This window comes from Canis aureus, chromosome 17, assembly GCF_053574225.1.
Source record: "Canis aureus isolate CA01 chromosome 17, VMU_Caureus_v.1.0, whole genome shotgun sequence".
In the NCBI taxonomy this organism is placed as follows: domain Eukaryota; kingdom Metazoa; phylum Chordata; class Mammalia; order Carnivora; family Canidae; genus Canis; species Canis aureus.
In genome coordinates, this window is record NC_135627.1 from 12731179 (window position 1) to 12757393 (window position 26215).

General features: G+C 44.6%; 1 protein-coding gene and 1 pseudogene across 2 annotated transcripts in view; one reads left to right on the forward strand and one right to left on the reverse strand.

Annotated features, from left to right (window-relative positions):
* The window catches only part of STK24 (serine/threonine kinase 24), a 120205-nt gene that overhangs the window by 7766 nt on the left and 86224 nt on the right, over positions 1–26215 (forward strand). The window lies entirely within an intron of this gene.
* Positions 15726–16159, reverse strand: LOC144287442 (large ribosomal subunit protein P2 pseudogene; annotated as a pseudogene).

Genomic DNA, 26215 nt, shown 5'->3' on the forward strand with positions numbered 1-26215 from the left:
GTCAAATAAATAAATAAAATCTTAAAAAAAATAATGTAATTGTCTTAGTTTGGGCTGCATAACAACATACCATACATAGACTGGGGGCTTAAACAATAAACATTTATTTCTCACAGTTCTGGAGCCTGGGAAGTCCAAGATCAAGGCTCTGGAAGATTCTGTGCCTGCTGAGGATACTCTTTCTGGGTCGTGGATGGTCTGCTTCTGGCTGTGTCTTCACCTGGCAGAGGGGTGAGGGAGTACTCTCTAGGCTCTCTAAGGGCACTTGTCCCTATCCTGATGGCTCCACCTTCATGATCTAATCACCCCAAAGGCCTCATCTCCTAATACTATCCCTTAGGGGACTGGGTCTCAACATACGAATTTTGGGAGGACCTGGACATTCAGGCTGTATACGGCAATATTTATAGCTTATTCAACCACAAATTCGCCCAAACTGTTGAAACCTTTTTGGAAGTTCAGGTAGAAGCAGACAGGCTATCCACATCACCTTTCTGGAGAAGTCTTCCTGCGAGCCTTCTGACCTGCTCCTGTGTGAACTGATAGTCTTCCTTATTTGGTGCTCTGCTCACAGCCTCTGTCATCTTTTGCCCTCATCTGTGGGATTCCTTGTGCTGCTCTGGCCCACCTGTTTTCATATTTCCCATCATTGTCTGGGTTCACACTGTTATGTTGGTGGAATATATCTTGCAGCGCCTTCCTATGAATAAGGTACACGGGTGATAGATTTTTTGAGGTCTTGATATCTGAAAACTTTCTCTTCTTTTCCTCTTGATTAATATTTTGGCATGGGATATAGTTACCAGGTGGAACTTATTTTCCTCTAGGGTTTTGAAGGCATTTCTCCACTGCGTTTTAGCTTTCATTGTCGCCGTTGAAGACTGCCACACCAGCACTGGATTCTGTGTGCATGAGCTGTTTTGTTCTTCCTTAACCTAGTAGGATATGATTTTTTTTTAGTGATCTCTGTTTTCACAATGACATGTCTTGATGCAGGTCTGTTGTTGGTGATAGGTACTCAGCTCTTTTGATCAGGCGGCTGAGGTCTTTTGTATGTTCATTCTTATGTTATTATTTGGATGTCAGACCTTCTATTGAGGACTGGTCCTCAAATAGTTTTACACTTTTAAATCTATTTTCGATTTTTTTTGGTCATTTTTTACTTGGCTTTCTGGAAGACTGGCCCAGTTTTTTTATTCCAGCTCTTCTAATGAGTATTTCTGCCCTTATTTTTTAAATTCTAAGAGCTCTTTTTGGTTCTCTGAATGTTCTTTTATTGTTTCAGTTGAAATATTTGCTCTTAACTCCCTGGGCATGTTAATTACAGTTATGTTCACTTCCTTCAGAATAGATTCCCTTCCTCCCAGGCCCTGACTCCCCTTTTGCTGGTCATGGTCTCTGTTTCTAATGGTAGAGGCCACCCTCGAATGTCAGCTCGTATTTTAGAGTGGGGGACAACCAAGCTGTTTGGAACTCTGGACCCTTGAAGGGAGCTTTTTAAACCTCCGTGATACCAGGTGCTTCTACCAGATGGGGGAGAGAGGAATGGCTGATGGCCATTTCTTGCAGCTTCTTATACATTTCCCCTCCTGGAGTGGCCCCTGAGCTGCTCTGGTCTGGACCACTTACTGTCCACAGCTGGTGTTCCCTGGCACTGAGCCGCCTCCCTTCTGTGGCCCGAAGCCTGATGCCCACGCTGGATGGAGGACCGTGTGTGGGCGCCGCATCTCGTGCAGCTTGGTTCCCTCTGTCTTGTGTGCCACCACCCTCCTCCGCTGTGTCTGCTGCCCCCTCCAGAAACCCTCAGCCTCCTCTCCACGGACTGTGCTTTCGGGAGTTTCCTTGATAGGGAAGGTGATCTGGGTGTCTGATCACCTTGTTAATTGACTTTCAATTCTTACTTTAGATGCTGCTAGTTTCCTGGGTTGTGGGGGTTCAGCGCTGCACGTGGGCTTGGTCCTCTGCTTCCTCCATCTCCAGCTAAGCAGGTTTCCTTTCTTCTGTATTTCTTCCCACTTCTGGAATTTCATTGCTTCTGGTCTCCTCTCTCCTCCTGGTCGGCAGAGGTGTAACCTTTTAAGAGAACTCTCTTTATTATGGTTTTGGTGGGATTTCAGGATTGTCCAGAGTAGATGCTTCTGCTCAGTATGCTTTCTACCAGGAAGTCCCTCTCTTCCGTCGTTACCAGTGAATGAGTGGAACGAGTACAATTTCAATTCCAAGGTCAGGACTTTCCAGTGCCCTAGCATGGTGGACTCCTGAGGCCCAGGCCCCCTCAGGAGATTGTACCTTCTCTTTTCTCTTCATGAGTCAGTGGCAATGTAAATACATGCCTGTTTTTCCATATCTCTAACAGTGACCTCCACTTCCCTAACTTGAGCTGAGAACCTACTTTTCTCCATTCTGTGTTTCATTTTCTAGTCTCAGGATTGTGTTGGCACAGAATCATTTCCTGGAGCCTCATACAATCTCTTTGGAGAAATGCTTTCTTCAGTTGATGGATGTTTTGGGGGCCCGGCCCATGGTCTGGAATTGAGTGTGTGCTTCTCCGGAGGGTGGGGGTAGCGTCGGTCATGGCCACAGGTTCTATGAGGTCAGCATAGGACTTGGGTGCACATGCTCAGCAGATGTTGAATAGCTTGCCAGGGTGTTGGGGTGGACATGTGGCGAAACTAATTCGCCATGTGTTAGGGGATTGCACACGGGGGACTGAGGACCGTGGAATGGGTTTCTCTGCACGTCCCGTGCCATGCACAGCCTTGGTGCGTGGCCCAGCGCTGCTCTGTAAATACTCGGCGTTTCTGAACAGGTGCATATCTGAAGAAGTAAGGCTGCTTTTTGGGATATATTACCTTAAAATGATTTCCTGTTTCAGAACAAAGTACCACTGAGGGGGACGCTTGATGGGATGAGCACTGGGAGTTACGATATATGTTGGCAAGTTGAACTCCAATTAAAAACAACAACAAAAAACAAAGTACTTTTTTGGGTTGAAATGGACAGTGATAAATCATCCAGTGAAAATGAAAAGTAATCCAGAACTTGGGGGACTGGGCTTTGGTTAGCAGTTCTTTTAGGCATTGTTTTATAGGATAACTTTAAAGTTATGTGCAATGTGGTTACAGTTGTTAAATTGCTACCTGGACTCCTGAGAACTGACACCCACTTGGAGACAGGTATTGTTTGAACATTCCACAAGCTTCCTTGTATTTGATGCATTTTAATTGTACCAAACCTTTCCTGAGAGGTACTTAGAAAAGAAAAAGATTATGTTAGTGCAAAGAGGTATTCACTTCCTCAGTGGTTCCTCATGATAGGTGGGTTTACCTTTTCCTTCTCCTCTGTGTTACCAGAATAGGTAAGTGGAAGAAGTAAATGGGCCTTTGGCTTTGCTGTATTGCTCAGTTGAGAAAATAAATATTTGGTATTGCTCTTGGCAGAAGGAAGCTTTGAAGGGGTAGGACAAACTTTTATTGCCTTCTCCCCAAGGGCAAGGCTCTGGTGGGCTGCCTCTGCCCTTGGGCAGTCCTCAAGGCCTCTGCCGCTGGGTGGGAGGGCTCTTATCCCAAATTTACGGATGAGAAAATGGAGGTTTAGGAAGCTTCAGCGAGGCCCCTCAGCTAGTAAACAGCCCCTTTGGGGTTAGGGCCCTGACCTCTGATGTCAGTACACCAGAATGTGTCCCAGTGACCTTTTCAGATCCTGCCCTTGCCCTGTGGGGCTCCTGGGCCCTGAGGGTCCTACTACTCACAGCCGTTATGAAACCAGTCCAGGCCTGGTACAAGATGGCATTTCAGGCACTTTTATTCCTGCCCCCTTTTTTTTTTTTTTCGACTTTTAAAGATTTTTGTTCCTGCTCTGGTATTATTTTTAAGTGGTTTCCTAGAAATTAGGATTGTGGCTATGGGGGGGGTGGGGAGGGTGGGGGGTGATACTGGGGCATTCAGATGTTTCCTCAGTCCCTCTACTGAGCCCTTAGGCCCTCCCCTAGGTTGGGATTGGGGCCTTGGCTGGCCTCTGTTTATTGCCTTCTAGTTGTTGCCCAGATGAGCTGAAAAAAGTATCTGTAATCAAACCAGTGGTTTTTAAGTTTTAGCATTTCTCATCATCTGAAGAGCTTGATGAAGTGTAGGGTGCTAGGCTATTGGTCTAAGATGGAAACAAGTTTTTCTTTTTTTTTTTTTTTTTTTTAATTTTTTATTTATTTATGATAGTCACAGAGAGAGAGAGGCAGAGACACAGGCAGAGGGAGAGGGAGAAGCAGGCTCCATGCACCGGGAGCCCGATGTGGGATTCGATCCCGGGTCTCCAGGATCGAGCCCTGGGCCAAAGGCAGGCGCCAAACCGCTGTGCCACCCAGGGATCCCGGAAACAAGTTTTTCAAGTGCGTGGCTGTCTCAGGGACCACAATTTGAAAACCATTAAACTGGAGAATTAAAAATCCTTACGTTCCTATTGCCTTTCACCTGGGGGCATCCCATAGCGAAGCCCATTTGAAAGCTCAATTGAAAATCAGTGCTGGGGTGCCTGGCTGGCCCAGTCAGTAGAGCATGCAACTCTTTTTTCGGGGGGGGGGTGGATTTCACCAGTTCAAATTGTAGTTTTTATTATTTATTTTATTTTATTTTTAAAAAAGATTTTATTTATTCATGAGACACACACACACATACACACACACACACACACACACACAGAGGCAGAGACACAGGTAGAGGGAGAAGCAGGCTCCATGCAGGGAGCCTGACGCCAGACTCCATCCTGGGTTTCCAGGATCACGCCCTGGGCCGAAGGTGGCGCTAAACCACTGAGCCACCGGGCTGCCCTATTTATTTTATCTTTATTTAAATTCAAATTAGTTAACATATAGTGTAGTATTGGTTTCAAGAGTAGAATTTGTAGAAGTTAGTGATCTATCACTTTAGTACAGTACCCAGTGCTCATTACCTCATGTGCCCTCCTTAATGTCCATCATCCAGTTACCCAATCCCTCCACCCTCCTCCCCTCCAGTGACACTCAGTTTGTTCCCTATATTTAAAAAAATCTCTTATGGTTTGTCTCCCTCTCTGTTTTTATCTTAATTTTTTTCCCTTCCTTTTCCCCGTGTTCATGTGTTCTGTTTCTTAAATTCCACACGAGTGAATTCATTTGGTATTTGTCATTCTCTGGTTTATTTCACTTAGCATAATACTGTAGCTCCATCTGCATTGTTGCAAATGACCAGATTTCATTCTTTTTGGTGGCTGAATAATACTTCATGTGTGTATATACCACATCTTTTTTTTTTTTTTTTTTTTTTTAAAGATTTTTTATTTACTTATTCATGACAGAGAAGAGGCAGAGAGAGGCAGGGGAGAAGCAGGCTCCATGCAGGGAGCCCCATGTGGGACTCGATCCCAGGTCTCCAGGATCACACCCCGGGCTGAAGGCGGCGCTAAACCTCTGAGCCACCTGGGCTGCCCTGTATACCACATCTCTATCCATTTATTAGTTAATGGACATTTGGGTTCTTTCCATAATTTGGCTATTGTTGATAGTTGAGAGCATGTGACGCTTGATCTCGGGGTTCTGAGTTCAAGCCCCACATTGGGTATAGAGGTGGCTAGAAAGAAAATCTTGGGCAGCCCCTGTGTCCCAGCGGTTTGGCGCCACCTTCAGCCTGGGGTGGTGTGATCCTGGAGACCTGGAATCGAGAACCACATCAGGCTTCCTGCATGGAGCCTGCTTCTCCCTCTGCCTGTGTCTCTGCCTCTCTCTCTCTCTCTGTCATGAATAAATAAATAAAATCTTAAAAAAAAAAAAAAGAAAATCTTAAAGAAAAATAAGACAAGTCTTGCAACTTATGACTTGTATTTCAGAAGACTGACTTTGGAACTGCTCTGGTCTAACTTTGGGAATTGAATAGGCTTCTGTGAGACTTGTTAGAGTCTTTACTGTTCTATTTTAAAAAAGATTTTATTTATTTGAGAGAGAAAGCATGCACAAACAGTGGGAGCTGCAGAAGGAGAGGGGGAAGCAAACTCCCCACTGAGCAGGGAACCTGATGTGGGGCTTGAGTCCAGGCCCCCGAGATCAGGGCCCAAGTTGAAGACAGATGTGTAACTGACTGAGCCACCCATGCACCCTAAGCTTTTACTATTTTAGCATATATTATAAACCTGTTGAGGAATAGAGGAAGATGCGTGTTCTATATCTTTTTGACATCAGAAGCTTTTGCAAGGACTGCATCTCTCAGAACTAGCATTCCATGGTTCTTTTTGGAAAACACTGAACCAGAACAGAAGTCCTGAACTTGATGATCTTCCACAGGGTTGTGAAGATAACTTCTTTTAACTGTTGTTTTTATCAAGTCATTCCCTGCTCGAGAACCTTTGGCTGCTTCCTGACCAAACACCTTTTACTACTTTTTAGTCCTTCTCCCTCGCCAGTTCACTGCTCCTTCTGCCTCTGCAAACCTGCTCACCTGGCAGGATATCCTCTGGTTCCTTTGCCTGGTAAGCCCTGGTGAGCTGTTATTTATGTCATGTTGCCTTCTTTTTTCTTAATTGGATTGAAGGGAAGACCTGCACTGTCCAGCCAGCTCCCTGAGAGTGTGGGGGACACAGGTCCCCATAATGAGCACCTGCTGGGAAGGGAGGGAAGGGACAGTTAGGAAATGAATGAGCAAAACTGACTTTATTTTCTTGCAGTTGCTCTGTTTAATACTTAAGAGGTACATATATCTTGGAACTGGGAAAAATATTCCAGAGCAGTATACTTTTTATTTTTAATTTTTAAAAATTTATTTATTTATTTATTTGACAGAAGGAGAAGCAGGCTCCCCGCTGAGCAGGGAGCCCCATGTGGGGCTCCATCCCAGGACTCTGGGATCATGACCTGAGCTGAAGGCAGATGCTTAACTGACTGAGCCACCCAGGCACCCCTCCAGTAGATTTTTTTAATGTCTGGGATGTCAGAGGTTTTATGCTTTTATGTATAAATAGTTGATTTGACTTTTAATTCAAAAAAATGATGTGTATTTCTGTAAATACAGTGTTTTATTAGAATGTACTGTGATTTGTTAGATAATTGGTCTTACCAGCTTTGCATATTTGGAGGGTGGTTTTTGGGGGGAAGGGAGAGGTTTTGATTTTTTTTTTTTGAAGTGCTTTGTAGTTTTTCTGAGGTTTTATGACATTTTCCAGTATAAGGGTGAACATGATATTAAGCATATTTAGGAGATGGACTGGTTCGGGAAGAGTAGTTGTAAGGTTTGGGTTCCTCTCTTTTGTTTGTCAACTGAAGGATTTGAAGTCTATCTAAAAATAGACTTTGTGTCATTCAGAGGGCTTCCCTCTATATTGTCTGTTTCAAGAAACAATGAGGCGCTGATGTGAAGTGAAACTGGGTGCATTTCCTGGCCAATTGGAATTTACGCAGGCTGCTTGTACTTGGCCCCAAGTGGGTGGGGGTGTGGCCTGAGGGGCAGCTTGATGATGGGGGAGGTCTCAGGTCACACTCCCAAATGGGGCTAGTGGTCTTGTAGCTCCAGCAGCCCCGGGGTGTGACTGAATATCGGGGGATGGAATTTCATTTCCGCTTAGGTTCCGCAAGAGATCCTATAGTTTAAAACAGTTTTGTTTTGAAAAGCAGTTCTGCCAAGATCTACTTGATGCCTCCCTACTGGATGGGTTACTGTGTATGTGAAGTAAATGGTTTCTCAGCACATAAATATAAGTATAAATATAAATGTGTGTTATGTTTACCTATGTGTGGGCATATCTGTTAATTTATCTTTTTTTCATTGTGATCTATCAGTAAATAGTATTTAAAAAGCTTGTTTTGTAACACTCTAGGTCAGAAGTAGGTTTTCCTCTTTGTAGCTCCCAAAAGAACAAAGTTTCTATTTTCTTTTTAGTCACAAAAGGCACAGACCCCTCAACATCCTGAAAAAGAGAGTGAAAAGTTACTTAAAATGATAAAATATTGATGACTCACTAAATTCTACTCCTGAAACCAGTATCACACTATATGTTAACTCGCTTGGCTTTAAACAAAAATTTGGAGGAAAAAAAGGTGTAAAAAAATATTTTAAACCCTTTTAAATGGTAATATTTTCAACATTTTTTAAAAAAATATTTATTATTTGAGAGAGAGTGAGAGAGCACAAGCAGGGAGGGGAGAGGCAGAGGGAGGAGCAGGTTTCCTGCTGAACAGAGAACCCAGTTCTGGACTGGATCCCAGTACCCTGGGATCATGACCTGAGCCAAAGGCAGACGCTTAACTGAGTGAGCCACCCAGGTGCTCCCTCAGCATTTTTATACATGGTTTGTTGCACATATCATTGCTTAGTATGTTAGCCATAGCGATCAAGACTGGTCTGAAATTCTGCGAAAATGATTCTTCCCTGTGTCCTTTTGTGTCAGGGTGGTGATAATTCTGTTCATTTCTGTTGGGGAATCTGGTCTTAAGACTCTTTGAAAACCAGTGGAAGGGCCTTCATTTGCTTATGTTCTTCGGTGTCAGAACCCCACCTCCTACTCTGGCCATGCGACCTGTGTGTATTCTACTAAAAGTAAAGTGAAGTGGAGGATTGAAGATGGGCACAGAAATGGGAACCCCCTACTGGGAAAACACTTTCCTGTCTCCCATTAAGTTATTTTTAAAGCAAAAGCATTTATGTTCCTACTACTTGCGTGTAACTATTTATTTTGCTTATTTTCCAGTTGTTTCTGTATGTACATATCTTTAAGAAATTGCAGTCCTACATAGATGCTTATTTTATATTGTTTTCCATTCGGACGTGGATCATATAAATATTGTCCCCCATTTCCACATGATTGTGTTTTTAACATCTTAACTGATTTACCCTTGCCTCCTTCACATAAGGCATGCGTCTTCCTTGGGACATGGAGCTGTAGCCAGAAGCACTGTCCTGTTTGGTTCTGCTGGTTAGAGTAACCTTCCCACTTTCTTTTGCCTTTGGAGAAAGAAACAGTTGTTCATCATTCCTCCTCCTCCTCCAAAGGTATTATTGGATTGCACTGTTATTGTTACTGAGTTTCTGTGGTTAATTGCTTTGCTTACATCGATAAGCTAGACCACTCACCCAGTGGGATTGCAAATGCATGCTGGGCTCCTCGTTGCTTGCTGAGTTGTATCCCAATCAGAGGACACTGCATGTGGACTGGGGCCTGCAAAGACTGTGTGCACGTGTGTGTGTGAGAATGTGCGCACATGTGTGTATGTGCTGGTGTGAACAGTAAGTCAACAGCAACTCTAGCCTGTGAAGCAAAGTGTAGGGACCCGAGGAGGATGAACAGCAGGAAATCAGCCTGGCTGAGTTGTATTCTTAATTAGTTGTTCTTCTGATGCATACTTTATATATGTGATAAGTATTCTAGTTTTAAAATAGCCTTTGTATCATGTGTGGTTCTCTTCAATGTTTTGCTTTGATGCAAAGTTGTAGTAGGTGATCGGTAAACTGGCAGGACTCTGAGGGGTGCAGATATCGTGAGCTAAGATTCCTGCTCTGAATGAACATTCAGTCCCAAATAGGACCATGCATGCAAGGTGCACATGTGAGCGAGGGCCTGCTGGCAGTGGTGGGGCCAGTGTTGAAGTCAGGATGCCTAGCCAGCTGCATAGCGTGGCCTGTGGGGCTGGAGCAGCCAGGTGAGTCTGTTAGCACTAAGACTGTGACTCACCCCACAGCACTTCACATTGTCCTGCTAGGCGGTTTCAGATCAGTTTAGATCTTTCCTCCAAAGGAGTTAGGAAAAACTTGTTTTTTTTGTTTTTGTTTTTTAAGAGACTTGGGGGTTTTGGAACTTTGGTGAAGGGACATGGACCTGTACCACTGCTCTTCTACTATACTTGTGTTTTTAATGAATAGAAAAATTTGAGAAATACAAGGCAGTGATAGAATTTAGCATTACTGAATTCTGCTGGAACCTCTTGGTACACAGGAGGCAGTACATACCAAGGGGTAGCACTCTGAAAGTCGATAAAGTGATGCATGAGCTCTGTTCTAGAAGATATATTTTTAAAATATTTATTTATTTGAGAGAATGAGTGAGGTATGAGCTGGGGGAGAGGCAGAGGGAGAAGCAGGCTCCCCACTGAGTAGGGAGCCTGATGTGGGACCCTGGGAAGGCAGACTCTTAGCTGACTGAGCCACCAGGCGCCCCCTAGAAGGTTTTTTAAGGGGAGAAAGAATCTAGACGGAGTGTTCAAAAGCATAAGAGTTTTTAAATAGCATCAAGTGTTTGGAAAAGTGCTAGGAATTCAGTTTTGTTCGACTTGAAAGGGAAAGGAAAGAGGACAAGAGATAGGAGTTGAAGAGTCAGGGATCAGGTCATAAAGGACCATGCTGAGGGGTGTGGGCGGCACCCTATGAGGTGAAGCAGAATTCCTAGGAAAGTTTGCAGCTGCAGCCTGAGACCACTTTCGGATTTTAACAGTTTGGCTGGTCTCTAGGCTAGGAGATGGGAGGACTGGACTGAGGTATCAGTGCTGGGTGGGGATATGGGGAGAGATTCCTGAGGGAGCAGTAGGTGGAATGGGCTGGATTTGGTGGGGGTGGAATGGAGGAAGAGAGGAGTCTGGGGGGCCCTCTAGGGTTCTGGCTTGGGTGTGTGGATGAATGGAGGGGCCACTGATCTGCATAGGCGATCAGCCTGTGGAGGTGAGATCTATTTCAGGTCTGTATCTGGAGGTCTGTATCTATTTCAGATACATGGAGTGTAGGTGGAGAAAAGGAATAGGTGGTTTCGTATCTGGGTCTGGAGCTCGGGGGAAAGGTCCAGATGAGGGACTGAAGCTGCGACTTTAAAAAAAAAAATTATGTTTTTAAGGTTTCATTTATTTATGTGAGAGAGAGAGAGAGAGAGAGAGAGAGAGAGAGAGGAAACGAGTGGGAGGGCAGGGGAAGGGCAGAGGAAGAGGGAGAAGCAGGCTCCCCGCTGAGCAAGGGGCCTGACATGGGATCCCAGGATCCTGGGATCATGACCTGAGCCAGAGGCAGACACTTAACCAGCTGAGCCACTCAGGATTCCCTGAAGCTGTGACTTATTAATTAGGTCATCGGTGGTTAGCAGTACCGTGTGAGCAATTGAAGAGGGTGTTGAAAAGCTAGGAGGCTGTGTCTGATCTCACAGGCTCCTGGATGCTCCACCTACTTGCTCTTCCCAGTGAGTGCTTCTGCTCTGAACTCTGCAGTCCCAGCATCAGGGTGTTGCCCCCCCAAGGCCCAGGGTGGATGGATGTGTGTTAGTCCATTGCCAGTGGGCATAGTTCACGCGAGCTGGTGATTGCTTTGAAGTCCAGAGCAGCGTGTAGTTTCTTAGGCAGAGGACAAACCTTTTGACAAAAGTTTTATTAAACTAAATCCTATGCCAGAGCTCCCTAGTACCTAGTACTCAAAATGTGCTTAATTTTGACCCTAAGTCTCTTTCATGGTGGTTGGTTCAATGCATGTGACTCCTGAAGTGGGTCAGAAAGCAATCCAGTGAGCTGGATAGCAGAATTTAACAAGGATGTTGAAACACTTAGTCTTTGGTTACACCTGCAAAAATCAAAGTGGAAGCCTCTAGATTAACTAAACCAAATGAACTTTAGTTTTAGCCAGAGGGATGAAGCGGAGGTCCCTACGGGGGCTTCTTACTCCACTTGGTTCAACCTGGGAGGAAGTCGGGAGGAATCAAAGTGTGTCAGGGGGTGTATTGGGTGATTGTGTTGTTGGAATCATTTTCTTCAATACACGTACAATTTACGCATGCTAAAACGCCAGTTTCTGGCAAGAATTGGATCTTGGGATTGTATCTAGTTGGTTTACTTTTAGTTAATCTCTTAAGAGGCATGATGTTTTCAATAACTTGGGAGTCTGGAGAGGACAATTCATAAAACTTGATGGGGTAAATCAGAACTCCTCAGTTTTATTACTCTTTTAGCCAGAGCTGAGTTTAATTAAAGTGAAATGGCTCATTTTGCAGTTCTGTAAAGAGCAGTGGGCGTTAAGTGTTTTGGGGGGAAGCATGGGCCCTTTGGGGACAGTACCTGGAACAGTGAAGATACTCATGTTCACAGTGCAACTGAGCAGAGGATACACAGATTTTCCCATATACTCTCTGCTCCCCTCCCACTGTCAGTATCCTGCACCAGATTATATGGGTTATGACTGGTGAATCTGCACTGATGCATCATTATCACCCAGGGTTCATTGTCCATGTTATGGTTCACCCCTGTGGCACATTCTGTAGGTTTTAACAACAACGTAATGACATGTATCCACCCTTACAGTGTGTAGAATAGTTTCACTGCCCTGAAAATCAGTGAGGATATTTTAAGAACACAATCTTTTTGGTTCTACTGGAATGTTTTTTATCTGTACACTGTTTCCCCCTCATCAGTTCTTTTACTTTCTGACTTGACCAGAGTAGTTTCTCTGCATGTGGAGGAGCCTGGGTTGCCCTTGGCCTCTGTCATCATGAACACTGTGTGCCTTTGGGGTTCTCAAGGTGCGTGCATTCAAAATTACCTTGAGAGGTTAGCAGCTCTTGGCAGCCATCGTGGAACTGGACGAGAGAAGATTCTAACAGGACAGTTCCCCGTAGTTCCTTGCTGGTTCTCTGCCCCCTCTGGTTGTTTTTGCAGCTGTTCAAGTTAAAAAACATGTATCAACTCCAATAATAGGGGTACCTAGTAACTTCTTCTCTAAGCAGATCTCCATTTTTATTTCAGCTCCCTAAAATTTCCCTCATCCCATCCTTTCCCAGCTGGGGCAGGTGGAAGCTCTCAGCCCAGGGATGAAATAGGTGCTCTTGGGCTTTGCAGGTGTTTTGCTTCTGAGCCTCTCCCAACTCCACCTATGTCCTCACCCCTGCATGTCCTGAGGCCCTGCCAAGCTGCCCCTACACTGTTGACCTGTCCTTAGCGACTCACATGTTTCTGACCTCAGTTTGGTCCTTAGGGTCTAAACCCCTTTCCATAACCCAGTTCCTGTGGAAGGCTGTTGGGAAATGTAAAGAGGGAAAAATTAATTCTGCGTGGTTTCCCCCTCCCCAAACTAAAGATCCCTTTTTAAAAAATTGAGCTATTACAAATTTTAATTTATTTAAAATATTATAGAAGTAATACATGATTAACTGCAAAAAAACCCAAACCAAATCAAACCCAGTACAGAATTGTATGGCTTTATCCCCAGGGGTAGCTACTGTTGAGGGTAAGGATTCTGTGGCTGCCTTAATTGCAAGGGATTTTTCACTCTTCTACATTAGAATTGAAGGGGAAGGCTGGGAATTCCATTTATTTTTTTTCTTCCTTATCATGGCAGTTCCATCGGAAATGTCACTAGTTTCTGACCAAGACCCCTTAAGCAGTCTGGTTTCTGCCAGCACTTAAGTGCTTTTCATACTCCTGATGAGACATGATACTCATTCGTCAACAGGGATTTATTGGATGTCTTCTATGTTTGAAACACCATCTAGCCCAGAGGCTGGGGAAGTAGATGAGCTGTGCCTGTAATGCGCTAACACGGCCCATTGTCCAGCAGACATTCCGGCATGCACAGCAAATGCTGGGAATACAGGGTGATACTAATCAAAGTGGGTGAAAAGAAGGAAGCCTTCCTGGAGGAGGTGGCACTTGAGCATATGTCTGAGTAGTTCTTTAAGGTACTGCTGGGTAAAGAGCATTCCAGGAAGATGGGGTCTTTTCATAGAATTGGCTGTAGTTTGGGATAACTGGTATAGATGAGTTAGATTAATGTTTTTCATTCTTCCCTACTTGAGAAAATGAGAATGTAAAGGTTTTGGAAAGATTTCACTTTGGATGTGGCATATGTACACAATGGAATATTACTCAGCCATTAGAAACGACAAATACCCACCATTTGCTTCGATGTGGATGGAACTGGAGGGTATTATGCTGAGTGAAATAAGTCAGTCGGAGAAGGACAAACATTATATGGTCTCATTCATTTAGGGAATATAAATAATAGTGAAAGGGAATAGAGGGGAAGGGAGAAGAAATGGGTGGGAAATATCAGAAAGGGAGACAGAACATGAGAGACTCCTAACTCTGGGAAACGAACTAGGGGTGGTGGAAGGGGAGGTGGGTGGGGGTGACTGGGTGACGGGCACTGAGGGGGGCACTTGATGGTATGAGCACTGGGTGTTATTCTATATGTTGGCAAATTGAACACCAATAAAAAATAAAAGAAAGATTTCACTTTGGAGTAGGGTAAAAGCACTAAAAAAGAAAGATGAAGTCTGGGGGTTTCAAGTCAGGTGATACTTCCTTAATGGATTGGATAATCCAGATTATCCAGAAGTGGCCTAAAGTGGCTTTGGTGGCTTCTCACTTTATTTCTGATTTGCTTGATGAACAGATAGCAAGAAGAGATTGGAAACCTAGGTAGGTCTTGATTTCTATAGGCCGGTCCCAGTATATTACACAGTATACATTTTTTTTTTTGTTTTTTTTTTTTTGTTTTTTTTTTTTCACAGTATACATTTTTAAAAGTTGCACTTAGTCTTCATTCCTGATTCAGAAGGGTGTTTTTTGTTTTTGTGTTTGTTTTTAGTTGGGCTTCATACACAGTGAAGCACAGAAGGCTATTTAGATGGTTTCACTTTATTTTGCATACTTAGAGTTGGGCGTTTGGAACTAAGCAAAAATACCATGCAAATGAGTGTTTTTACCTTTGGGCCAAGAGCTTTGGGCTGCTTTCACCTGGGAGAAGGCTGGCTGTGTCCATGAGCTTTCCCAGGAGGCCAGTATGTGAGGAAGCACCAGTGGGTTTCAGTGATGGTTACCTGTACTTGAAGAGACACTAGTATGCGAAGGAGCCAGACCCTATTTAATAGAAGGCATTAGAAACAAGGAAGCTTTCACCTTCTCTGAGGAGTCCCCTCAGTTGGCAGTGACCATCAGCATTAGTGATGTGTCATTACTTAGGGTGAAAACCCCTTTGTGGATGGTGGAGGTTGGCTGCTGAGGGGGAACCTGCGGCATTAGAGCTATAGCTCTAATGGAATGTATCAGTGAGCTGAATGAGTGAGATTCCTGTAGAAAAGTCAGGATTGTTCAAGAGTTGTAAGATGTCACTTCCTACCCTGTGAGGTTAGTTGGGTTTAGCAGGGAAGAGTGGGTGGCATTAGGCTAATACAGGAAGTTGATAGTCTTAGTTTGTGATTAGCTGAAGATATTTCAGATGGTTGAAGTGAAGAAAACCCTTTGTATGTCACGGGGTGTGTTGTCTATACTGTCTCAGGGTGGTGTTGCCAGTGGAATTGCATTAGCCCAGTTGCAGAGGTCCCTGCTTCATGATCACTGTGGTGCCAACTGGGGCTAAGGATGGGGGCTTCTTTGTTCATCATTACTTAGGTCTTCCCTGAGAGATCCAGATGTGTCTTGAAGGTCATATAGTAGATCGAATAGTTGACTAAGTAGACTAAATAGATGATTAATTTTTCGTAGAGAAAGATGTGGTGTGAGGGGGAGGAGTGGCATGTGTACATGGCTGGTGTGTGATTTGAGGATAAACCCTTGGGACAGGTCAGCTCCTTGACACTTGCAAGATTTATCTTCCCATATCCAGCCATTAGTTGAAATTTACTACGTGCCAGTCATCTGTGTTTCAACTACTACTGCATGTAATTTGAACATTTGTGACTCAGAAGAAAAACACAACTAAGACTGCAGGTCAAACTACGATGGGAACATGAGAACATTGGTTATATACCAGTTTTTTTTTTTTTTTTTTTTTTCCACATAAAGGGTTTTATTTGCCAGAGGGTGGGGGTGGGCAGGACCCTAATCAAATAAGCCGAATCCCATGTCGTCGTCTGACTCCTCGGACTCCTCTTTCTTCTCGTCTTTCTTTTCCTCCACTGCGGCTGGGGCAGCACCAGCAGCAGGAGCTGCAGACCCTGGGGCGGCAGACACGGCCGCAGCCCCACCAGCAGGCACACCGGCCAACTTGCCAATACCCTGAGCCATCACGTCCTCGATGTTTTTCCCGTTGAGCTCGCTGATGACCTTGTTGAGCCGGTCATCATCTGCCTTGATGCGCTGGGGGAGGTGTTGCCCCCGAGGGTGGCCAGCAGGTAGGAGGCGACGTAGCGCATCTCTGCGGCAGCGAAGCCTCACGTGTGCGACCTCGGTGGCGTCAGGGATGGAAAAAAAGCTATATACCAGTTTTAAAATTTTTTCATGTATTATTCTCAGGAAAACTATAGTATGTATGCATTTGTCTCTTTTGCAGGTGAGTAAACCTAGGCCTATAGAAACAAGTAACTAGTAAGAAATGGAGATGGATTTGAAGCCACATGCATCTGGCCGTGGGTGCCATATTTTTCATGCTATGCCAGGTTCTCTAGTGGATTTGCCTACTGCACTGCAGAGTTGGGGTTTTCAGTTGAATTCTCCAGGAAGAAATTGGTGATCCAGCTCCGTAAATGGCATCATCTACTCAGAGGGCTTAGCAGCAGATTGTTCTGTATGGAGAATAATTACATACAGAATTGGGATGGATTTATTGGAGTATTTGATTGGATAGGTGATTGAGGCTGTGATATTGAGATATAGAAAAGGTTACTTATATGTGTTAATGCATTTTTTTCAGTTTGCTCAGTTGGTCAGAAGGAGTTGGTAATAAGGCCAAGGTTTCTGGGTTGATAGCTGAATACATCTAGGGGCCTTGTAGAGAAAACAATGAATTGCAATTAAAGGTTACACCTCCTCCTCTTGCCTCCCCCACTGCCGTGGCCTACCTGTGCAGGAATCAGTGAAGAGGTGTCTCAGTACAAATACTGGGAAAACAACACACAGTACTCTGTTTAATATAAAACATTGTTTTTCAAAGGTGTAGAAAGAAGGGGAGCTGAGATGTTAGAGGGCCTCAGAGATCAAGGTGGGAATAACTCTAAAAGTGTTTAAGTGGCAATGTGAAGAGTTAATGTGTTATGTCCGTTTCCAGTTGAGGAAAATCCATCTTATGGCTTTTTTGAGCCTGCTGCTTGATTTTCTCTCTTGACACCATTTTGGAAGTGAGAAATAGGAACCTGACTTTCTGTGATGGAGGGTGTGCCATCCTCATTTGTAGAATTAGAGATAGGAAGCCCCGTTGTGGGTGATAATTAGGGAAAGGAGCAACCAGCCTGCTTATCTTTGGGTTGGTTGAAAGGAGGCCAAGGAGAGGGACAGCAGGTAGTCAGGGTGAGGCCTTTGCTGTCCGCGAGCCCTTGAGTTGGCCACTGAACAGAAGAAAGCCTCTGTTTGCCATATTCTTGGTAAAATTGTCTCCTTATGACAATATCATCCATAGTTCAAGCTTTTTGACAGGTCTGATAATTTTCATCATTAAAAGAAAATAGAACCAAAAATATCAAGAAGTCTTTTTGTAAAATGAATTACTCCAGGGTTTGGCTTTTGTAACGTTTAGTGGAAAGAAGGTCAGTAGGCCATCTGTTTGGGCCATCTGAGATCTTCGGCATATCTGGTGGGCGACCCCAGTGTTGTGGGACAAGGTGATCAGTGCAGACCCGCCCTTTATCATGTGTCCGTTTTGAAAGGGGCATCATACTCATCACCTGGGCCCTGCCACCGAAGTTTTCTTGCCATACCTTGTTGTCTGAAAGTGAGGATCCATATGTAATTAAACATGCTGTCCTTTAAACTGAACGATTTGTATATTGAAACTATTTCTCTCATTTTTCAGTGAAATCTAGAATGACAAAGATTTTTTAAGGGTATTAAATAACATCTATATCTTTAGAAATTCCTATGATTTTCCAATTTATTTAAGCTTTGGTGTTTCTTTTTTAGCTTCAGAAGAAAAATTTAAATGGGCTTAAAAAATAAACGCAAATATAGCAGAATTTTTTTCCCCAGATGATTTATCTTTTTTATCTTTTTTTTATTTATCTTTTTTAGTATTTTGGTTTTGTTTATTGGTTTTTCTTACGGAGAGAATTGTTTAACAGAAATGCAGTAGTTACAGTGTTGTATAATACAATTCAGGATGTTTACTCTATTATAGAAGCACATTTGCTGTTTTTAGCTTCTTGATTATTGTCCACATTGATTTAGGGTAATGGATTAGAGATGTCTGAAAACTGACCTTTTGCAACCAGAATGGTTTGAGCCAAGAATTTGGGACCACAAACTTAAAATCTTCCTGAAGTGTGAAGTCTAGCCTTTTAAAAAAAACCAAAAAAACCAAAAAAACCTTTCAGCGTATGCATGTGTTTATATGTGTTCATTAAAAATGAGAGTCTTAAAGTCTTAATAGCACTGCTTTTTCTTAGTATAAATTTGTAAAATAAGCTCATTGGTAACAATTGGGGTTATGTAGAAAACCATCGATAAATCCATAAATAACCACTTGTTAATATTTTGGTGTACACCCTTCTGAAGCTGTTTCCTGTGAATGTGTGTTACCCACTTGCCCCTTCCACACACAACAAAAATGGAGCCCTTGTAACATGTACTACTGCTCAGTAATGTGCTTTTTCCTGTTAAACGTTGGAATATTTCTCCATGTCAGTAAATCATCATTATTTTGAGTCGCTGCTTGGTATTTCATTGTATGGCTGCAGAATAATTCCTGAAACTGATCCTACATTGATTGATACCTGGTTAGACAGTTTGCAACTTAAAAAAAAAAAAAAAAAAAAAAAAAGAATGCCAGTGACCCTGAATCTCTCCACTTACCTAGTTATTCCTTAGGATACACTAGAAGTGGGACTTATTTCCTTCCTTTCGTTTTTAGGTACTGTTCATGTATGTATTTGGAGTCTTTGCTGCTTCCTGAGCTAGCTGCTTCTCTGATCACTTGTATCTTTTTTAGTCCTTCATTTTCAGATGATGTTTGTTCTCCCTCTCCTTGTTTGTGGCAGTTTTTCTGCTTTTAACGTGATGTTTATTTGGGTGATGGCTTTTATTACCTTCAACTGTGGTGACTAGTTTTTTTTTTCTTTGAGAATAAAAAATTAGGGTGTCCTGATTTTATTTAGTTTCTTTTTAAAAAATTTAACTTAATTTTAAATTCCAGTTAGTTAACATACAGTGTTAGATTGGTTTAAGTGATTCTGCACTTCCATATGTCACCCCTTCAGCTTCTTTGAGTTAAGAGCAGTATTTGTAACTTTTCCTCCTCTTCCTTAGGAAGTTCTCTCTAAGGATGAGATGGCATTTTCCTTCTGCCCTTTGCTTGTTGTATTGTTTTGTTCCACTGCCTTTTCCTTTAGTAGAATTTCTGTATGGGTGCCTTCGCCTCAGGAGGCACCTCCAAAGGGCGAGTTCTGTCCGGACCTGTGGTCTGTGGTCAGGTGCAGGGATGCAAGAGCTGCCCTGGAGCACCTGCCATCTCAGGTCTGCCTGGCCAGGGGCGTGCTCCTTCCTGCCTTCACTTGTTCCTCCTTGGGATGACTTGATCCCCAGATTCCCACAGCAGCTGCCTTGGGTCAGCAGTACAAAGCTGGCTTATCTTCCTGGTTAGGTTAGTGGGGATGACCCTGGTCAGCTGGACCTCCTGCACAGGGTGGGGCCCAGCACCCCAGAATCCTGCCTAACAGCCTCAGCCTCTGCCATTCCTAGAAAATAGCTTCTCTCATTTTCAGAGAAGCTGCTTCTTGCCCAGGGCCTAGCCAGTTGAGGATTGGGTCTCTGCTTTTCCTGCAGCTTGGCTCAGGTGTCACTGTATTTGGCAGGCAGTCTTTAGGGCTGTGGCTGTTTCCTAATTTGATTGTAGATGGACTTTTCTTCTCATTTCATTCTTTTATTACCTTCAGTGTAGATTGGAGGAGGAGGAGGGAGGGCATAAATGTGCCTTTCGTTTACCTTTTGTCTCTGGGAATCTTCTTGCAGTTACTAAGCCCGGCTTCCATCTGCATGATCGACTGCGACTTAGCGCCCGAGTATTCACTCTTGGCCAGTCTGCCTCATGTGCTGTTCTCCTTGAGCATAGGACCAAGAAGGACTCGGAAGGAGAACGAAGCTTTTTTTTTTTTTTTTTAATTTAATTTAATTTTATTTATTTATGATAGGCACACAGTGAGAGAGAGAGAGGCAGAGACACAGGCAGAGGGAGAAGCAGGCTCCATGCACCGGGAGCCCGATGTGGGACTCGATCCCGGGTCTCCAGGATCGCGCCCTGGGCCAAAGGCAGGCACTAAACCACTGCGCCACCCAGGGATCCCCGGGAACGAAGCTTTTGTAGTGCATGTGGTTTATCTGGAATAGATAGATGCACAGGTGACTGAGTCTACCAGATACCCAGTAGTAAATGGTTCATTGTTTTGTTGAAATCCTTTAAAGATGTGTCTGTTAGGTTAAGCTTCCTTCCACAGTGCGTACTGATGACTTTCCCTTTCTTGCTGGTGGGAGGTCAAGGTGTGTCACCATCATTGGCCAAGGCTGTGATGTTCGCCGGCTCCTCCTGGCCCAGCCCAACCCCACTTGTCACCCAGTATGTGACAGGAGCATGACAGCTTCCTTACAGAGGGGACCTTCCTTATGCAGGGGACCTTCCTTATGGAGGTCCCCCCCCCCCCCCCAATTTGGAGAATTGAATACTGAAAAGAGGATAATTTTAAGGAGAAACTTATGATTGGTGCAGGGGCTGGAATCTTTTTGTGTCAGAAGCAGATCCTTTTTTGGGCATCCTCTTTATTATTTTAGCAGGGTATTTTCAGACTTCACCCCAGGGGGGATGGCTGGCATTTCCTGGCACATTTGGGAGGTGCGAAAGTCAGTGGTGTCCTTGGGCACTGCCTTGGGAATGGAGGAGTGGTGGCTTTCTGCATGTTCCTCCCTTCCACTGCCACCAGAGCCACTCCGGGGCCTTGCCCGCCTTTGCCCCAGCTGCTACTTCTCATCTGCTGTGGGTCAGGGCCCTTTCTTAGAGTGTGTGTTGATAGTGGACCAGAATGTTCTGAGAGCCTGAGGTCCCCTCCTGTGCAGAGCAGTGCCTGCGAATCCAGGGCTTAGGATTCGTGACCGTTAGTTCTGTTCTTGGAGGCCTTTATGTGCTTGGAAGCAGAAGGCTTCCTGCTTCCGGAGGGTTGAGGTTTCAAAAATCTGACCTCTGAATCAAAGTTGAGTTACTATACTGGGACGATTGTGTGAGCTTCCTTTAAATCCATGGCACTTCACACTGCAGTTCAGCCTGCGGTTGTGGGGGGGGGGGGGGGTGGGGGTTGGGGGGCAACTTTATTGCATTATTCATTTGATTTGCCCTTCAATTGTTTAGTTCTCTTTTTTGGGAATGCAGCAGCTCTGTAAGTATCCTTTGAGTTGGGAAGGGTTTCACTGAGGCCGTAATCTTTGGGAGGGTAGCAGGACTGGCTGTTTCTTCTTACTCAGCCCAGGAGCAGAGCCTGGAGGCCATCTCCCCTCTTCCTTTTACCTTGCTGGCATTTCAGGTGAGTTGGCTCTCCCTGACACATGGGTGTTTGCCCTCCTCAGACAGGATTTGATACACAGTGGTGCTGGGGACATGAGCCTGGAAACCTGGGTATTTATTAATCTCAGGCGGTGTGAGATTTGATGTGTCTGTTTCCTAATTGGAAATAGGTGAACTATTTTGTATGCTGTTTCTGGGGTCTCAAGTCATCTGTATGAGGGGTGTGAGGGATTACTGTGTTCTAGTTGAATTGAGCCCAGGATCTGTGAGGTCGGCTCGGTTGTAGTTACCATCAGTAAAACACAGGGCTGAGAGGAAGTTGGAACCAACCCACTTACTGATAGAGACGGTTTTTTGAATGTGCAAAGGATAAATGTGGTGTTTTTGTCAGACTCGTTGCACTAACCTAATAGACAAGAGGGAGTTGGCTGGAATGATCCTTGCTCAGCAGTATTTATTTTGATTCACACACCTTCCCAAAGGTTGCTCATTTAAGTCCCCACTTATAATACTTGAAAATAGCTGACATAACCAGTCTACACTGGAGTTGGAGGAATGTGGTGCCAGAAATTATGACATCCTGAGAGTTGATTACCGTGTCCAGAAAATAATGCAGTTTTGTGAACACCTCAGTCTTCAAGGTGTGGGGTAAATGGCCTACGATTAGAGGAAATTAAATGATTTAATCTTTACCTCCTCCAAAAGATACAGAAACCACAACACAAAGGTTAGGTGAATTGCCCAAGATCATTAAGCAAATATGTGGTGGAGGCAAGATTTGAACCAGTTTGTCTCAAAAGCCTACACCCTTAACCACTCCACTTCACACTTATACCGTGAGGAAGTGTATTTTATTTCTCTGTTTAATGACAGATACTGGTTATTACTTAAACTGGGGATGGTAGGACATACATATGTGAAGTGTAAACAGTGTGGGATATGGTAAGCAATATGTTTTTACTCCTGCATTATTTTTGCTACAATACTGGTTGAGAAAATAAAACCTTGCATTTCAAAGCAAGCTTAGTGTAGTTCTGTTCCTTAATAATTATGATCTGTTGAAACGTCCTCTTCTGGAGTTCTGTTCAGTAGGCAGACAAAATGGCGCAGAACACAAGTGAGTCCAAGCTTACCGCTTTGCTTGCTGTGCTTAATCCTCTTGGGACAGTATCTGGTATGCTTATTAAATGGGCTGCTTCTAAGTTAAAAATAAATCTTCCCTGAAAGAAGTTAAGAATTTATTTTAAATTAGAATGTGATTTCACTGAGCCTTCACCTTTTTTGAATCTGATACTAAAATCATGCTCGTCTCTACTCACAACCCCAGAAATTTTCATAATGCCACAATGAAAACCTAAGAAAACCACTTTTTCTTTTGAAACTCTGAATGGAGACCAACACTGCTCTTCATAAATAGTTGGTCAGGACACATTGAGAGGCGTTGGGAGTCACTTTTGGGTGGTGTGAAGCTTCATGGATACACTTGCCTTGTGGTCCGCCCTGGCCTTAGTGTTTGGGGGCAGATGGGCTGGAAGAGTGGTCAGGGAGGTGAAGTTTTGGCGAATCAGAACGCTACGTGAACACATTTTTGGTTTGTTTTCACCCCCAAAATCACTCATTCTCTGGACATTATAGCTCTCCCTATATGCCAGGTTTTCAGTGAGGTGATGAGGTAAGAGGAACTGAGTGAAGTCTTTGTCCTTGTAGACCTCACAGGCATTTGGCGGACACAGATAGATGAATACAAGTATGCAGTGTATTTGAAACGGTTTTATGGTATATTTTACATGCTACAAAAGGTACTCCCTTGGGTGTGTAATTCAGTGATAATTTTAAGAACTTTACCAAGAGGTGCAGACCTCACTGTGAATTTAGAACATGTACATACCCACAGTGGGATGCCTCTGTTTCCGCTAGCCCCCCGGCCCCCTGGTTTCCATCACGTTGCCTTTTCTGGACACTTCATATAAATGAATTCAGTCTGTGGTGTCTTGTGACTGTTTCCTTTCACTTAACATGTTTTTGAGGTTCGTGATGTGGCATGAGTCCATAGCGTGGTCCCTTTCATTGCCAAATAGTATCCCATTCTATGGATGGGCCTCATTTTGTCTGTCCATCACCAGCTGACCAACATCCACGCTGTTTCCAGTGTCTGGCTATTACGAATAATACTGCTGTGAACATTCGCATGTGTGTCTTTGTGCAAACTCCTGGGGTTCCAGTCCTCTTGGGAGTGGAGCTGCTGGGGCATATGGTGGTCTAATGTTTTAAGTTTTGGAGAAACTGCCAAACTCCTTTCTGAAGTGGCTGCGTCATTTTATCTCCCTCTAGCAATTTACTGCAGGAAGGGGCAATGCAGTTTTAATAGATTTAATAGATTGATCACTACTTCCAGTTTGATGTTCATACTGTTCCGTCAATATGGCAGAATGGAGAAAAGCAATCTGACAACAACAGAAATTGTTATGTTACTTACCCTCTGGAGGCATTTCAGGCTCTTAGCCGTCTTAACCCACCCGTCCAAGAGGTGTGTGCATCATGATTAGAGTGAACAGGATGGAAATTGAGAACAGTGTGCCGAGTGGACCTGAGGATGAGTTAATAGAAACTTGTCCTTTCTGTTCTGTTTGGTGGATGTCAGGGCCTGTGGGAATATAACTGTGTCAGCGTTAGTTCTGAAAGCCTTCCTTTCAGTCATCCCCCAGCCCCGGACTGCTGCATCTCCTCACTTGATTTTCCTTCTGGTAGAGTCCAGAAGCCGAGACAGCCTTCGGGTACCTGTCCTGTGGTTTTCTTCTGTAACGAGGATGTTTTTTCTGCCTCACTTTGGACTAGAAGGAAGGGTGGGCAGGGGCTGCGTGGGAGCTGAGGTGGCAGGCTGGGCCACTCCTGGAGCACAGGGAATATTGCTGTCACGTGTGAGTGTGTGTGTGTAAGACACAGGATAGGAGGAGGAGGAGGAGGAGGACGGTCCACAGAGAGGGCGGAAAATGAATAAAATGAGCTAACATCTCTCTGGAGCTGAAGGTCAACTTGAGGTGCATGCAGATAAAGCGACAAAGGGATGACAAATGTCACCTGGGCAAATGCTTTGTGTTAGGGCCCAACACTTTTTTCTTTTGTTAAAACCTGGTGGCTGGTGTGGTCCTCAGGAAGGAGATTCTGGAAGTGACGAGAATCTGTGGAGTCCCTGTGGATTCGTGACACTGATGACGGGTGACAGAACACAAGTGTCCGCTGTGATGCCAGCAGGCAGGATGCAGGCCGCCAGTGAAATCTGCAGGGTGGGGTCTGCTGGCGCCGAAACCTGAGCAGAACCTTGAACCAGGTAGTGGAGGGATGATAATGCGGGCTCACACAGCTGGGTGCCCAGGCCCTTGGCACTGGTGAACTCACTTTGCCTCCCACCACCTTCAGTGCAGGTACTTTGATTGTCCTCTTTGACAGAAGAGGAAACTGAGGTCCCCAGCACCTCGGTAGCTTGTCCAGGGTCCATCATCAGAGCTGAGATCTGATCCAGGCAGTCGGGCTCCATGCAGGGTCTGTTAACCACTGTCAGGGTGAGAGGCGGTGGCACTGTACCCAAACGAGGACCAGAAATAATATTGCTCCTTCTTGCTTCCTGTTTAATATTCCCACCAGGGAGCGCAGAGCTTCCCTCTTGAAAGCCACTGACTGTCTCAGCAGTGAGCAGCAAGCCAGATGCGAGCCACTGTCTCATAGCTGGTGAGGCCAAGTCCGCTGGCTCTTTAATCTCGTAGGGCCTGTGGCTTTAGCCTCCAGGCCTCCAGGCTCTACATTGCTTTACCCATTTGATTCATGCAGTGGACATTTACAGAGGGTCTCCTACATGCCGGGTACTGGGCTGTCTAACCTGCGCTCCTTCAGGGCAGTGGGGGAGGCTGATGTAAGCAAGGCTTTGTTCAAGGCAGACCAGAGAGAGTGTTTGAAGATGAGTGGTTCTTCCCCTTTCTAGACAGGTGGACCTGAGGGGACTGGCTGACTGGAACCCTGCCCTAGGGGGCCCGGGCCCAAAGAGATTTCCATCACTAGCACTAACTATAAAAATAAATATCCTCGGGGCACCTGAGTAGCTCAGTGGTTGAGCATTTGTCTGTGGCTCAGGGCCTGATCCCATGGTCCCAGGATGGAGTCCAGAGTCCCGAGTCCAGCATCGGGCTCCCTGCAGGGAGCCTACTCCTCCCTCTGCCTGTGTCTCTGCCTCTTTTCCTGTGTCTCATGAATAAATAAATAAAATCTTAAAAAAAAATTTCCTTAACAGGTAGCCTGTCCATTTGAGATGGAGTTTTAGGGGTCACAGTGTAGAGTAATAGAACTTTGGCTTTAGAGCTGAACACCACCCCTTCTGGCTCTGTGTCCCCGGGTGAATAACATAGACTTTTTGCGCTCTGTTTTCTCACCTGTAGAAGTATTTTCTTCTGAGGGTTGGGTGAGCTGATGAGGAGACTGGTCCTTTCTCTTTGGGAAAGTTGGAGGACCGGTGTTGGGGCATGGCAGTGAGGGTGAGGGGGAAGGAGTATGCTTCTAGGTTCTGTTGAGGGATGCACGACACTGATTTCTGAAATCATGGACAGCTCCTGTCCTGTGCTGGGAGCTGGTACTGGGTTCCTTTCACTGGGACCAGGCAGTGGGCAGCCTAACCAGTATGGTGGGCAGTAGACCAGGGCTAATGTATTAACCCTCGGTGGTCTAGTGTGGGGGTGGCCCATTTTTGTCAGCTCATGAGCTAAGATGGTTTTTCCATTTGTAAAGAGTTGTTTAAAGAAAGAGGGAAAAGAAGAATTCGCAGCAGAGACTATTTGGCCCAC